The following is a 15,710-nucleotide window of genomic DNA, read 5'->3' on the forward strand; positions in this document are numbered from 1 at the left end:
CTTGGGTCATGACTCTTGCCCTACAGTGCACCCACCATGATCTCTGCCATGCCCTTTTATTCCCCTCCTCCTGGCCCCTTTCCCTTGTCTCACCTGTTTTGCTCAGTCCCTGGCCCTGGATTCAAATATGAGCCAGGGTGCCTTATGGGAAACCAAGCTCTGCCCTTTGCCTGGGCCCCTTTCTCTCCCTGGGTGCTTGTTCCCGCACCTTGCTAGGGTTCTGGCACCCACCCAGGTGTTAGGTGCAGGACAGGCTGAGTAAGCTATCTGCAGGGCGTGCCAAACAAAGTTAGCTGCAGGATGACCTGGCCTCTCAAACCCTCTGTCTGGTTCTTAACAACTATTTGCTTCAAGCCCAAACGCCCAAGCCTCCCCGCTCAAGGCTGAGCACTTTGACCCCCTGCTCAAGGCTGAACACTCAACCCCCTGCTCAAGGCTGAACACTTAACCCCCCTTGTGCCAACAAAGCAGCTTGCAGACCCACAGACCTCATTAGATTTGGGCTATAAAAACTCCCTCCTGTCGGGCCCCTCTCTCTTGCTCTCTCTCTTGCTCTCTCTCTTGTTTCTCTGTCTCTCTCTTGTGCATGCTTCCCTCCCCCACACCTCTCTCTCTCTCTCTCTCTCTCTCTCTCTCTCTCTCTCTCTCTCTCTCTCTCTCTCCTCCCTCCCTCCCTCCCTCCCTCTTCCTCTTTCTCTTTCTCTTTCTCTTTCTCTCTTTTTTCCTTTGTTACACTGCTGCAATAAAGATCTCTTGGTTGCTCCAAGTGTTGAGGTCACTTTTCTTTCACCAGGAACCCTGAAACCTGGAGGTGGCCCTAGGCCTAGAGCCTTACTTCCCCCTGCTGGATCCTCTGCCTTCTCTTCAAAATCTTGTCCAGTGTCCTGAGCCCCCTGCCCAGGCCTGGACCCTTGGCTCTCATTTCCTTGGCCTGGCTGTTTGCTTGAGCCTCTGGTGGCCCTTCTTCCTCAATGCTTTTCTGGGCATTGTGTGAGGGTCCCTCTATGGGGATTCTTCTCTGCTTCTTTTGGATTTCCTGAACCTCAGAACCCTAGTGCAGGCCCACCTTCCTGGCCCAGCATTCCCTGCTCTCCCCTGGCCTGGGCCCTCCACTAGGTCCCTTACCTGGGCTCCTTGCTGGGGTTCTGGCACCCACCCCACCCACACCTGTCTTGTGGCTCTTCTGTGTGTGAAATCCTTCATCCCTCCTATCATTTCTGTCTCTGCCATGCCTGCTTTCCTGATCCTCTTCCTACGATGGTCACCCAGGCAAGGCGACTTGATCTGGCTTCTTGGTCTTGGGGGCTCCCTTTGGGGTATCCATAGCCCTGCCCCTTGCTTGGGCCCTTTGGCCTCTGTCAGCCGGGGCTTTGTTCCCAATCCCTGACACCCTGCAGTGGACCCAGGCCTTGCGCCCTTCTTCCCCTGTGCTACCCACTCCACTTTATCCCCTTCCACTACTCCCCCTCCATGTTTCTTTTCATTCACCCAGACCCAGGTGCTAGCACTTGGCTCTCCATTACTGGGCCTGGCTCCTTGCTTGAGACCCTTGCTACCCTTCTTGAGGGCCCTTTCCCTGTCCCTTGGTTTCAGTCCCCTGTTGCCAGCATCCTTCTGTGCCTCCCTCTGATAACCTCACTTTGTGGTATCCTGGCACTGCCCAGACCATCCGCACCCCCTGCTTCTCCCTAGCTTATGCTGTTCAAATGGATCCTGGCAGCCCGAATTCTCACACACACTATGGTACACCAGGTATCCCCTCACAGTATCCTCTTTGGCCCCTTATTTGGCCCAAGTCCCTCTATGAGGATCTACTCACCTGGGACAGAGAAACGCAATTGGCTCACCTCTGCACCCTGAATGCTCCCTATGGGAAAGAGCCCTGCCATTTGCATGAGTCCCCTTTACTGCCTGAAACTTGTGGCCTGGCAGTTTACATGGGACTTGCCCTAACCCAGCCCTGAGCGATCCCCTCCCTTCTCTCCCCTGCCCTCTGGTGTTGCATGCTGCCCCTACCCCAAATCAGCCTTCCTTAACTCAGGCCCTTGGCGCCCTTGTCCTGTTCTTGTGCACTCCCTTGTGCCCCTGACTCTTTTCCTCATGTCCCTTTGCATAGAGTTGAGTCTCTTTATGTTGGGTCTGAACTGGGGACCCCTTGCTTGGGCCCACCAGAGGGCTCCCCTAGGTGCCCCTTGAGCTTCCCTCTGTCTCATGTTTTTTGTGCAGCTCATCCTTCCCATCCCCTGGCAAATTTTCCTGGTGCTCATGAGTCTTCTGCTCCTTGGTTCCCTCGTCCTAGGTTGGTCAGGTGGGTACCTTGTCTCAGCACCTGGCTACTGTCTTGGCTCTCCTCCCACACCTACCATGACCCCCAGCTGTGCCCCCCCATACCATCCTTCTGGCCCCCTTCCATTGCCAGGCCTCCTTTGCCAGGTCCCTCTCTATAGATTCCCCTCTGAGCCAGAGTGCCTTATGAACAACAGAGTCCTGTCCCTTGTCTGGGCCACTTACTCTCCCTGGGTGCTTGGTCCTCCACCAGGAACCTGACACCTGCTAGTGGCCCTGGCCCTGGAGCCTGATTGCCCCCTGCTGGAACCCCTGCCTTCCCTCCCAAGTCTTGTCCACTGGCCTAAGCCCCCTGCCCAAGCCCTGGCCCTTGGCATCCATTTCCTTGCTAGCTCCTCGCTTGAGCGCCTGGTGGCCCTTCTTGTTCCTTTCTTTTCTGGGCTTTTTCTGAGGGCCCCTCACTGGAGCCGCTTCTCTCCTCCCTTCTGCTTCCCTGTCCTGCAGTACCCTAATGCAGCCAAGCCTTACTAGCCCCACTGTTCCCTGCTCTCCCCTGTCCTGGGCCCTCCTATAGGTCCCTTGTCTTAGATCCTTCCTGGGGCCTGGCCTCCATTGTACCCAGACTCCTACTGTGGCCCTTGAGATTGTGCCTTCCTTTGTCCCTCTTGTAATTTCTGTCTCTCCCAGGACCATTTTCCAGATCCCCTTCCCAAGACACTCATCAGGCCAGGTACTTGACCTGGCCTTGTGACCCTATAGTTACCCTTTGGGAAAATGTAGCCCTGCCCCTTGTCTGGACACTTTGGCTTTCCTCAGCCCGTGCCCTGCTACCCAATCCTGACACCCTGTAGTGGACCCAGGCCTTCAGACTTCCTCCCTCTATGCTACCTGCTCATATTTCTCCCCTCCCTCCCCTCCCCATCCATATCCATTTTCATTCACCCTGCCCCAGGTGCTAGCACTTGGCTCTCCATTACTGGGCACGGCTCCTTGTTTGAGCACCTGGCAGCCCTTCTTGAGAATTATTTTCCTTCCCTTGGTTTCTGGCCTCTTTTTATAGACCCCATCCTATGCCTCTCCTCTGTTCCACTGGTGCTATGGTATACTGGCACTGCCAGGACCCTTAGCATTCCCTGCTTCTCCCTCGCCAGGGCTCCTTGAATGGGTCCAGGCTGCCAAATGATCACACCCACAACCTCCATATGTAAGGCATCCTCTCACAGTGCCCTCTTTTGCCCCTCCTTTTGTCCAGGTCCCTCTCTGGGTATCTACTCACCTGGGCAGAGGAGCCAAATTGGCTGGCCTCTGCACCCTTAAGGCTCCCTAAAGGGAAATAGAGCCCTGCCTCTTGCCTGAGCCCCTTTTGCTGCCTGAACCTTGAGGCCTGGCAGTTAACATGTGACTTGCTTCAACCCATCCCTGAGAGATCCACTCCCTTCCCTCCCCTGCCCTCTGGCCTTACATGCTACCCCTACCCTGACATTTTGCGCTTCAGTCCCGGGGCCTGGCGCTCACATGAGCCCCTGACAGTGTTCCTTTTATCACTTGGCATAGCATGGAGTCTCTTCCTATTGGGTCTTACCTGGGGACACCTTGCTTGGGACTGCCAGCATGCTTCTTTTGGTGCCTGTTGCGCTTTTCTCTGTCTCCTTGTTCTTGCACAGCCCTTCCTCCCCTTCTCCTTGCACTTTCCGCCTTGCACTTGCAAGTCTTCTGCTCCTTGGGTCCTTCATCCATGGTAGGTCAGATTTGTCCTTTGCCTGGGCACCTGTCTTGTGTCCTGGATCTTGCCCCCAAGGCACCCACTGAGACCCCCATCCATGCCCTACCATTGGCCTCCTCCTGGCCTCCTTCACTTACCAGGTCTCCTTCACTTTCCAGGTCTCCTTTGCCAGGTCCCTGTCCCTGGATTCTTATCTCAGTCAGAGCACCTTATGGGAAACAGAGATCTGCCCTTTGCCTGGGCCCCTTGCTCTCTCTGGGCCTTTGGTTCTGCACCCAGAAACTTGACACTGGCAGTTGCCCTGGGCCATGAGACTGCCTGCCCCCTGCTGGATCCCCTGCCATCCCTCCAAAGTCTTGTCCACTGTCCTGAGCCCCCTGCCCAAGCCCTGACCCTTGGCTCTCCATTCCCTGGCCTACCTCCTCGCTTGAGCATCTTGGGGCCCTTCTTGCTCCATGCTTCCCTAGGCTTGGACTGCAGTCCTCGCTGGGGCAAGGATACTACTTCCCTTGGCTTCCCTGAACCACAGAGCCCTACTCTCACCCTCCTCCCCAGCTCTGCCCTTTACTTCCCTTTCCTGGCCTGGGCCCTCCTGTTGGTCCCTAACGTGGGCTCCTTTTGGAATTCCTGGACCACATCGCATCAACACCTTTCCTCTGACCTTTTACTCTGTACCCTCCTTCATCCCTTTTGTTGACCCTGTTCCTACTGGGCCCCTTTTCAAGATCCCTTTCCCATGATGCTCACCACGTCCAGGGCACTGGATCTGGGCCTTTGGGCCTGTGGGGTCCTTTTGGGAAAACATAGCTGTGCCCCTTGCCTGGGAACTTTGGAGTCTCTCAGCCCAGGTCCTGCTCCTCGATCCTGACACCCAGCAGTGAACATGGGCCTTGAGCTCTCCTCTCGCTGCACCACACATTAGCCTTGCTCCTCTTTCTCTTCTCCCGAGCCTTGTCTGTTTTCATGCCACCCAGGACTGGGTCCTGGCACTTGGCTCCCCATTCTTGGTCCTGGCTCCTTGCTGGAGCCCCCAGTCACCCTTCTCTAGGACCCAGTCCCTGTCCCTTGATTTTAGGCCCCTTGATTGGCCCCTCTAATGTGCCTCCACTCTGTTCCCCTTCTTGTAATTTTTCATTGCCAGGACCCTCCCCTTCCTCTGCTTCTCTTTAGCCTGTTCTCCTCCTATGGTTGCTGGCTCCCCACTCACCCCCCCCAATCCTGGACCAAAGATATCCCTCATAATTCCTTCCTTTGGTCCTGGTCTCTCTCTGAGTATCTACTCACCTGGAGCAGAGCAGTGGAATTGGCTGGCCTCTGGGCCCTGAAGGATCCCTATGGGCAACACAGCCCTGCCTGTCTCCTGGGCTCCCTTTGCTGCCCCAACTTGACAACTGGCAGTGGACTTGGGCCTAGTGATTACCTTGCCCTGGGTGATTCCCTCCTTTCCCTCTTCTGTCCTCTAGCCTTGCAAGCTGCCCCTAAGCCAACCGAGCCCTTCCTCACCCTGAACCTTCGCCCTACACTCCCCTGGCCTAGCTGCCAGCCTGAGCTCCTTAATCCATTACTCGGTTGCATTCCTTTCTGTGGTGTTTCTTTCTATTGTGTCTGACCTGGATGCCCCTTGATTTGGCCTCCTAGCTTGCCCCCTCTATGCTCTTTGCACTGCTCTCTGTCTCCTCATCCTAGTACCGATTCTACCTCTTTCCCCTAGCACTTTTTCCTGGAGTGGGGGCCTCTTGATTATTGGGTCCCTAATACCTTTTTGTGGGGTCAGTCCCCTACCTGGGCTCCTTGATTGGGTCCTTGCTCTTGCCCCTCTCTGAACCCACTGTGACCCCAAACTGTGCCCTCATATGGGACTCCTGTTGGCCCCATTTCCTTGCCAGGCCCTTTGGCCTGGTCCCTGGCCCTTGATCCTCATCTGAGCCAGGATGCCTTATGGGAAACAGAACCCTGACCCATGACTTGGCTACTTGTTCTTCTTAGACCCTTGGGGGCAGCACCTGGAACCCTGACACCTGGCAGTGGTGCTGGGCCTCGAGTCTCCCTCCCCCCTGATGGATCCCCTGCCTTCCCTCCCCAGCCCTGTTCACTTTCCTGAGCCTCCTGCCCTAGTGCTGGCCCTTGGCTCTAAATTCCCATGACTGGCTCTTCTCTTGAGCCTCTGGGGGTCCTTCTTGTTCTGTGTTTCCTTGGGCTTGAACTGCAGGCCACACTGGGGCAGCTTCCCCACTCCCCTTGGCTTCCCTGCATCTCACAACCCTAGTGCAGCCCCTGCCTGCCTGGCCCCATCCTTCCCTGCTCTCCCATAGCCTGGGCCCTGCTCTAGGTCCCTAGCCTGAGCTCCTTCCTGTGGTCCTGGCCTGCACCCCACAAACACCCTTCTTCTAGAACTTCACACTGCACCCTCCATTGGCCCTTCTGTTGTCCTTGTCCCTGCTGGGATCCTTTTCCAGATCCCTTTCCCAGGATGCTCACCAGAGCCAGGGGATAGAACTGGGATGTTTGACCCTGTGGTCTTCCTTTGGGAAAATGTAGCAGTGCCCCTTGCCTGAGGGCTTTGGCCTCCTTCAGCCTGGGGCCTGCTCCTCAATCCTGACACCCTGCAGTGAATCTAGGCCTTGAGCCCTCCTTTCTGTATGCTACCCCTTCCCCATACTCCCCTTTCTCCCCATATACCGCAGCAGCCAGGAGAGAGGGGATTTGCCCTTCCATGCGGGAGACCCCTCCCACCTGGGTGTTGGGGGGAGCTCAAAACATCCACAGCCAGGGTAGAGGTGACTTGTACCTCCATTCCCCTCTACCCTGGCTAACTTGGTATACAAACTCCCTGCAACACCCAAGTGGGAGTGGTCTCCAGCCTGGAGGTGAGAATCTCCTCTACTCTGGCTGCAGCAGTTTAGGAGCAGCCCCTGACACCCAGGTGAAAGGCGTCTCTGGCCTAGAGGGGCGAGACCCTCTAGCCTGCCTGCAGCTGTATAGGAGCTCCCTCTACACCCAGGAGGGAGGGCTTTTCTGACTAGAGGGGGAGTCACTTCTACCCTGGTTAGGGTGGTATACAAGTCCCCCACTGGACACATAGGTGGGAGGGGTCTTCCGCCTGGAGGGGTGATTCTCCTCTACCCTGGCTGCTGTAGTATAAAAGCTCCCTCTTTCCCTCTCCTGTCCTCTAGCCTTGCAAGCTGCCCCTAAGCCAACCGAGCCCTTCCTCACCCTGACCCTTCACCCTACACTCCCCTGGCCTAGCTGCCAGCCTGAGCTCCTTAATCCATTACTCGGGTTGCATTCCTTTCTGTGGTGTTTCTTCCTATTGTGTCTGATCTGGATGCCCCTTGATTTGGCCTCCTCCTTGGTGGGAGGGATCTCCTGCCTGGAAGGGTGAGTCTTCTCTACCCTGGCTAAGGTGGTATAAAAGCTCCCACATGACACCAAGGTGTTATGGAGGGGCGTGTCCCCACTACCCTGTCTGGAGGGGTGAGTCCCTACCACCCTGGCCACAGTGATATAAGAGCTCCCCCACTCTGACACCCAGGTGGGAGGGGTCTCCAGCCTGGAGGGGCGAGTTTCCTCTACCCTAGCTGCGGAGGTATACTAGATCCCTCCAACACCCAGGTGGGAGGCATCTCTAGCCTAGAGGGGCGAGTCGCCTGTACCCTGGCTGCAGCTCCAATAAGAGCTCCCTTTAACAGCCAGGTGAGATGGATCTCCCAACTGGAGTGGCATATACACCATACCCTGGCTTTGATGGTATAGGAGCTCCCCCTGACACCCTGGTGGAGGAGTCTGTCGCCTGGAGTGACGAGTCCTTTTAACCCTAGCTAAGGTGGGATGCAAGCTCCTTTGCAGGACACTCAGGTAGGAGGGGTTTCCTTTCTGGAGGAGGGAATCCCCTCTACCCTGGCTATAGTGGTATTAGAGCTCCCCACCCACACACAGGTGGGAGAGGTCTCCCACCTGAAATGGCTAGTCCCGTCTTCCCTGTGGCTGCTGATAGATGAGATCCCCTGACAACCAGCGTTTAGGGGTCTCCCGCCTAGTGGGGCAAGTCCCCTCTCTCCTGGCTGCAGCAGTATACGAGTTCCCTTCCCCCATTGCAACATGGGAGGGGTTTCTTGCCTGGAGGAGAGAGTACCCTCCAACCTGGCTAATGCAGTATAAAAGCTTCCAGACACCCAGGAGGGAGGGGTCTCCCGCCTAGAGGGGCAAGTCCCCTCTACCCTTCAGTATAGGAGTTCTCCTGACATACAGGAGGGAAGAGTCTCCAAACTGGGGCAACGAGTTTCCTCTACCATGGCTGCAGAGGTATATAATCTCCCTCAGACACCCAGGTGGGAGGGGTCTCCACCTGAAGGGGTGAGTCCCCTCTATCCTGGCTGTAGCAGTATAGTATGTCCCCCACACACACCCAGGAGGGGTGCCCACCTGGAGGGACAACTCTCCTCTACCCTGGCTGTGGCAGTATTTGAGATCCCCCTGACACACTGATGGGAAGGGTGCAAGTTCCCTCTACCCTGGCTGAGGCAGTATTTTAGCTCCCCCAACACCTAGTTTGGAGGTGTCTCCCGCATGAAGGGGAAAGTACCCTCTACCATGGCTGCAGTGGTATAAGAGCTCCCCCAGGCACCCAGGTGTGAGGGTTCTCTGGCCTGGAGGGGTGAATCCCCACTACCCTGGCTGAGGGGTATAGGAACCCCACACCCACACCCAGGTGGGAGGGGTCTCCTGCCTGGAGGGGCAAGTCCCCACTTGCCTGTGGTATAGGAGTTCCCCTGACAAGCAAGTGTGAGGAGTCTCCAGCCTGGAGAATAGAGTCCTCTCAACATTGCCTGTGGCTGTATAGGTTCTCCTCACTACACCCAGGTGGAAGGGGTCTCATGCCTGGAGGGGCGAGTCCCCTCTCCCTGGCTGTGGCTGTATACAAGCTATCTCAGACTCTCAGGTGAGAGGGTCTCCCACCTGGAGGGGGCAAGTCTTCTCTACACTGGTTAAGGCAATACACAAGCACCCCCTACACACAGGTTGAAGTAGTCTTCCACTTGGACAGGTGAGTCCTGGGTGCGGTGGTGTTTGAGCTCTCCCTGATACCTGGGTTTGAGGTGTCTCTCCTCCCTTCGATGGGGGAGCCTCCTCGACCCTGAGTGCAGTGGTGTACTGTCTTCCCCGACACCCGAGTTTGAGGCATATCCCCTGTAGAGGGGGGGAGCCCCCTCGATCCTGGGCACTATGGTGTACAAGCTCCCCATGAAATCCTGGTGAGAGGTGTCTCCCTTTTCAAGGGGGGAGCCCCCTGGACCCTGGGTGGGTGGTGCACAAGCTCCTTCTGTCTCCCCGGTTTGTATGGGCTTTCCCCCACACACTGGTTGGAGGTGGCTCCTCCCTCGAGTGGGGAGCCCTCTTTAGGTGCAGTGGTGTATGAGCTCCCTCCGACCTCCTGGTTCAAGGTATCTCCCCTGTTGAGCAGGGAGCCCTCCTGACCCTGGGTGTGGTGGTGTATGAGCTCCTCCTGACACCCTGTCGAGGAGGGAGCCCCTCCACCCTGGGTGCGGTGGTGTATGATCTCACCCCTATACCCTGGTTCCAAGTGTCTCCCACAGAGAAGCGGGAGCCCCCTCGACCCTGGCTGTGGTGGTATACAAGCTCCCCCAGACACCACTCTGCAAGGCGTCCTTGCCTCAAGGCAGGAGCCCTCTTGACCATGGGTGCAGTGGTATATGAGCTTCCCTGACACCCCAGTTTGGATGTATCCTGCCTCAAGACGGGAGCCCCCTAAACCCTAGTTTTGGTGGTATACAAGCTCCTCTAGATACCACTGAGCAAGGCATCACTGCTTAGAGGCGGGAGCCACCTCAACCCTGGGTGCTGTGGTGTACGAGCTGCCCCCGACACACCCATTGGAGATGTCTCCCCCATCAAGGGAGGAACCCCCTCGACCCTGGGTGTGTTGGTGTACTAGATCCCCCTGACATCCCTTTTCAAGTTGTCTCCCTGTCAAGGTGTTAGCCTCCTCGAAACTGGGTTCATTGCTGTAAAGCTCACCCAACACCTTGATTCGAGGCATCTCCGCCATCGAAGGGGGAGCCATCTTAAACCTGGATGCAGTGTTGTGCGAGCTCCCCTCGACACTCTGTTTGAGGCATCTCCCTCGTTGAGGTGGGAGCCACCTCGACCATGGATGTGGTGGTATAGGAGCTTGCTCCAACCTCCCAGTTCTAGGTGTATCCTCCAACAAGGGGGGAGCTTCCTCGACACTGCATGCAGTAGTATATGAGCTCACCCCGATACGCCAGTTCAAGGCAACTCCCCTGTCGAGGGGGAAGCCCCCAAGTCTTGGGTGCGGTCATGTATGAGCTCCCCCCAACACGCCGGTGCAAGGCATCTCCCCCATTGAAGGGGGAGCCACCCCTAACCTGGGTGCAGTGCTATATGAGCTCTCCTCGACACCCCATCGATGGGGGAGCCGACTGGACCCTGGGTGAGGTTGTGTACAAACTTCCCGCCGACACCCCGGTTCAAGTCGTCTGCCCTGTCCAGCAGGGAGCCCCCATGACTCTGAGTGTGGTGGTGTATGAGCTCCCCCTGACACCCCAGTTTGAGGCATCTCCCCCATTGAGGGGGAACCCCCCTCAACCCTAAGTGTGGTAGTGTACGAGCTCCCACCGAGATCCAGTTTATGGCGTCTCCCCCCTCCAGCAGGGAGCCCCCTGGACACTGGGTGCGGTGATGTATGAGCTCCCACTGTCACCTTGGTTCGAGGTGTCACCCCATCAAGTGGGAGCCCCCTTGACCCTGGGTGCAGTAGTATACGAGCTCCCATCGACAGCCCTGTTTGAGGCATCTCCCCCGACGAGGGGGGAGCCAATTCCACCCTGGAAGCTGTGTTTTACGAGTTCCCCCAACCCTCTGGTGCAAGGTGTCTCTCACCTCAAGGCGGGAGCCCCCTCGATCCTGGGTGCCGTTTTATCCAAGATCCCCAATAGACCACGAAGTGAGGCGTCAACGCCTCGAGGCAGGGGCCACCTCGACCTTGGGTGCTGTGGTGTATGAGCTCCCTGCAACACACCGGTTCAAAGTGTCTCCCCTGTCGATTGTGGAGCCCCCTGGACCCTGGCTTCGGTAGTATGGGGGTGCCCCCTCTACCCTGGGTGTGGTGGTATAGGAGCTCTCCCCGACACCCAGTTTGAGGTGTATCCCCCTTCGAGGGAGGAACCCCCTCATCCCTGGATGCGTTGGTGTATGAGATCCTTCCGACATCCCATTTCCAGCCTTCTTCCCGGTCAAGGTGTTAGCCCTTTCGAACCTGGGTTCAGTGGTGTACGAGCTCCCACCAAAACCTTGATTCGTGGTATCTCCCCCGTCAAGGCCAAAGCCACCTCAAAGCTGGATGCTGTGATGTAGGAGCTCCCCCAGACACCCGTTTAGAGGTGTCTCCCCCATCGAGGGAGGAGCCTCCTCTACCTTGAATGCAGTGGTGTATGAGCTCCTCCAGACTCCCCGGTTCAAGACATCTCCCCCGTCGAGGGGGGAGCCACCTTGACCATGGGTGCGGTGGTATATGAACTCGCCCAACCCCCAAATTCAAGGCTTCTCCCCGTGGAGCGAGGAGCCCTCTCGATCATGGGGGCCGTGGTGTACAATCTCTCCCTGACACCTCGATTTGAGAATATCCCCCTTGTGGGGGGAGTCCCCTCGGCCCTGGTTGCAATGGGCCCTGGCTGCTCCCCGCAACACCCTGTTTGAGGCATCTTTCCCCTCTGGTGGAGAGCCCCCTCATCACTGGGTGCCGTGGTGTAGGAACTACCTCCGACACCCTGGTTCGAGGTGTTTTCATCGTCTAGCAGGGCGCCCCCTCGACCCTGGGTGCGGTGGTGTACGATCTCCGTCCAACAACCCAGTACGAGGTGTCTCCGGTGGGAGCCCCCTTGACCGTGGGTGCAATGGTGTACAAGCTCTCCCCAACATCCTGGTAGGAGGCATCTCCCCCCTTGAGCTGGGAGCCCCTCAACACTGGGTGCGATGGTGTACGAGCTACCCACGACACCCCTGTTTGAGGAGTCTTCCCCATCTAGGGAGGAGATGACTCGACCCTGGACGCAGTGGTGTAGGAACTCTCCCCAACACCCAGGTTTGAGGAATCTCCCCAGTGGAGGGGTAAGCCCCCTCGAATTGTGGTGTACAAACTTCCCCAGATACCCAGTTTCAGGCATCTCCCCCATCAAGCGGGGAGCCACCTTAAACAGGGGTGCAGTGTACGAGCTCCCCTTGACACCCCGGTTCGAGGCTTATTTCCCCTTGAGGTGGGAGCCCCTGCGACCCTGGGCGCGGGGGTGTACGAGCTCCCACTGACACCCCAGTTTGAAGAGTCTATCCCGTCGAGGGGGGAGACCCCTCCACCCTGGGTGTGGGGGTGTAAGAGCTCTCCCCGACACCCCAGTTCCAGGAGTCTCTTCCATCGAGGGAGGAGCCCTGATGACCCTGGGTGCAGTGGTATAGAAGCTCCCCATAACACCTCAGTATGAAGAGTCTCCCGCCTCAAAACAGGAGCCCCCTCGACCCTGGGTTTGGTGCTATATGAGCTCCCACAGACACCCCAGTTTGTGTTATCTCCCCTATTGAGGCAGGATCCCCCTTGACCCTGTGCACAGTGATGTACGAGCTTCCCCCATACCCCTGGTTGAGGCATCATCCCCGTCATGGGGGGAGCCACCTCGACCTTGGGTTCGGTGGTGTACAAGCTCCCCCAAACCCCAGTTCAAGGCATCACCATCATCTAGGGGAGAGCCCCCATGTCCCTGGGTACAGTGGTGTAAAGGCTTCCCTGACACCCCAGTTTAAGGCATCTCCCCCATGGAGGGGTGAGCCTCCAGGGCCCTGGGTGCAGTGCTGTACAGGCTTCCCTCCATACCCTGGTCCAAGGTGTCTCGCATGTCGAGGAGAGAGCCCCCTTGACCATGGGCGCAGGTGTGTACAAGCTCCCATCAACACCCCAGTTCGAGGCATCTCCACCGTTGAGGGTGGGACCCCTTCGACCCTGGGAGTGTTAGTATCCAAGCTCCCCCCAACACCCCCATTCGAAGCGTCTCCCCCTTCAAAGGGGGAGCCTTATTGACCCTAGGCACCATGGTGTATGACCTCCTCCTGACACTCCCGTAAGAGGCATCTCCCCCGTCAAGGAGGTGTTTCCTTGACCCTGGGCACAGTGATGTATGAGTTCCCCCTGACACCCCGGTTGGAGGCATCATCCGCATCATGGGGGGAGCACCCTCTACCCTGGGTGCTGTGGTGTAAGAGCACCCCCCAACACACTGATTCGGGGCATTTTTCCTGTCGACGGTGGAGCCCCCTGTACCCTGGCTTCTGCAATGTAAGAGCTCCCCTCTACACCCCTGTTCCAGGCGACTCGCTAGTTGAGGGAGGAAGCCTCTTGATCCTGGGTGCATTGGTGTATGAGATCCCCCGATATCCCGTTTCGAGTCTTCTCCCCCTGTGAGGTGTTAGCCCCCTCGAACCTGGGTTCAGTGGTGTACGAACTCCCACTGACACCTTGATTCCAGGCGTCTCCCCTATGGAGGGGGAAGCCGCCTCAAACCTGGATGCGGTGGTGTATGAGCTCCCCGAGACACCCCGGTTCGAGGCGTCTACCCCGTTCAGAGGGGAGCCCCCTCGTCCCTGGGTAAGGTGGTGTACGAGCTCTCTCCGACACCCCGGTGCAAGGCCTCTCCACCATCAAGAGGGAGCCTCCGCGACCCTGTATAGGGTGGTGTACGAGCTCTCCCCAACACCCCGATTCAAGGCATCTCATCCATCGAGGGGGAGCTCCCTTGACACTGGATGTGGTGGTGTACAAGGTCCCCCTGACACCCCAGTTTGAGGCATCTCCCATGTCAAGTGGGGAGCCCCCTTGATCCTGGGTGCAGTGCTGTACGAGCTCCCCCAGAAACCTGGTTCAAGGTGTCTCCCCACTGGATTGGGGAGCCCCCTCGACCCTAGGTGCTGTGGTGTATGAACACCCCTACACACACCCTGGTTCGAGGCGTCACACCCATCAAGGGGGGATCTTCCTCGACCCTGGGGGTGGTGAAGTACGAGCTCCCCCCGACACCCTTGTGCGAGTCGTCTCCTGCCTCGAGGCAGTAGCCCCCTCGACCTTGATTGCGGTGGTATATGAGGTCCACCAGATACCACGTTGTGAGTCATCCCCGCCTCGAGGCGGGAGCATCCTTCACAATGGGTACAGTGGTATATAAGCTCCCCCAACACCCCGGTTTGAGGCGTCTCCTGCCTCAAGGCGAGATCCCCCTCTACCATGGGTGCAGAGGTATACAAGCTTTCACAGACACCAAGGTGTGATTCGTCCCTGCCTCAAGGTGTGAGCCTTCTCAACACTGGTGTGGTGGTGTACGAGCTCCCCAACACCCCGGTTCAAGGCGCCATCGAGTAGAGAGCCACCTCAACCCTGGGTGTAGTGGTGTTCAAGTTTCCCCAGGAAACACCACTTCAAAGCACCTCACCCTTTGAGTGGGGAGACCCCTTGACACTGGTTGTGGTGGTGTATGGTCTCCCACGATACCCTGGTGCAAGGTGTCTCCCTCCTTGAGGCCGGAGTCCCCTCGACACTGGGTGCAGTGGTGTATGAGCTTCCCCCCGCCCACATCCTGTTTCAAGGCATCTCCCCCATCGAGCAGGGAGCCCCCCTCGACCCTGGGTGTGGTGGTGTACAAGCTCTCTCCGAAACCCCTGGTGGAGGCACATACCTTGTTGAGGGGAGAGCCCTTTTGACACTGGTTGCAGTAGTGTACTATCTTGTTCCAACATGCTGGTGCGAGGTGTCTCCCCCCTCGAGGGGGAGCCCCCTTGAGGGGGAAGCCCCCTCGATGGTGGGTGTGGTGGTATATGAGCTACCTCTGACACCCTGTTTCGAGGTGTCTCCCTCATTGAATGGGGAGCCTGCTCGACCCTGGGTGCAGTGGTGTACAAGCTTCCACTGAACCCCCATTTGAGGTATCTCCCCCGTTAAGGGGGGAGCCAAATCGACCATGGACACGATGCTGTACAAATTCCCTCTGACAACCAGGTTCGAGGCATCTCCCTGGTGGAGGAGTGAGCCCCCTCAAACCTGTGTTCTGTGGTGTATGAACTCCCCTCTACACTCCTGTTAGATGCGTCTCCCCCATCAAGGGGGGAGCCACCTTGAACCAGGGTGCAGCAGTGTAGGAGCTCCCCCCTGACACCCTGGTTCGAAGTGTCTCCCATTGGGAAGCGGGAGCCCCCTTGACCCTGAGAGTGGTGATATACAAGCTCCCCCAGACACCACGGTGCAAGGTGTTTCAACCTTAAGGTGGGACCACTCTTGAGCATGGGTGCGGTGGTATATGAGCTCCCCCAACACCCCGGTTCGAGGCATCTCCCTCCTAAGGCTGGGAACCACCTTGACCATGGGTGAGGTGGTACACGAGCTTTCCCAGACACAAAGGTTCGAGTAGTTTCCGCCTCAAAGCGTGAGACCCCTCAACATGGGTGAGGCGGTGTACGATCGCCCCCAACACGCCAGTTTGAGGCGTCTCCCTCGTCAAGGAGAGAGCCCCTTGACCCTGGGTGTGGTGGTGTTCAAACTCCCCTCAACAATCCAGTTAGAGGATCTCCCCCTGCAAGCGGGGAGCCCCCTCGACCCTGGTTGCGGTGGTGTATGATCTCCGCCTCCAGG

Source organism: Ictidomys tridecemlineatus, chromosome 15, assembly GCF_052094955.1.
Source record: "Ictidomys tridecemlineatus isolate mIctTri1 chromosome 15, mIctTri1.hap1, whole genome shotgun sequence".
Classification (NCBI taxonomy): Eukaryota; Metazoa; Chordata; class Mammalia; order Rodentia; family Sciuridae; genus Ictidomys; species Ictidomys tridecemlineatus.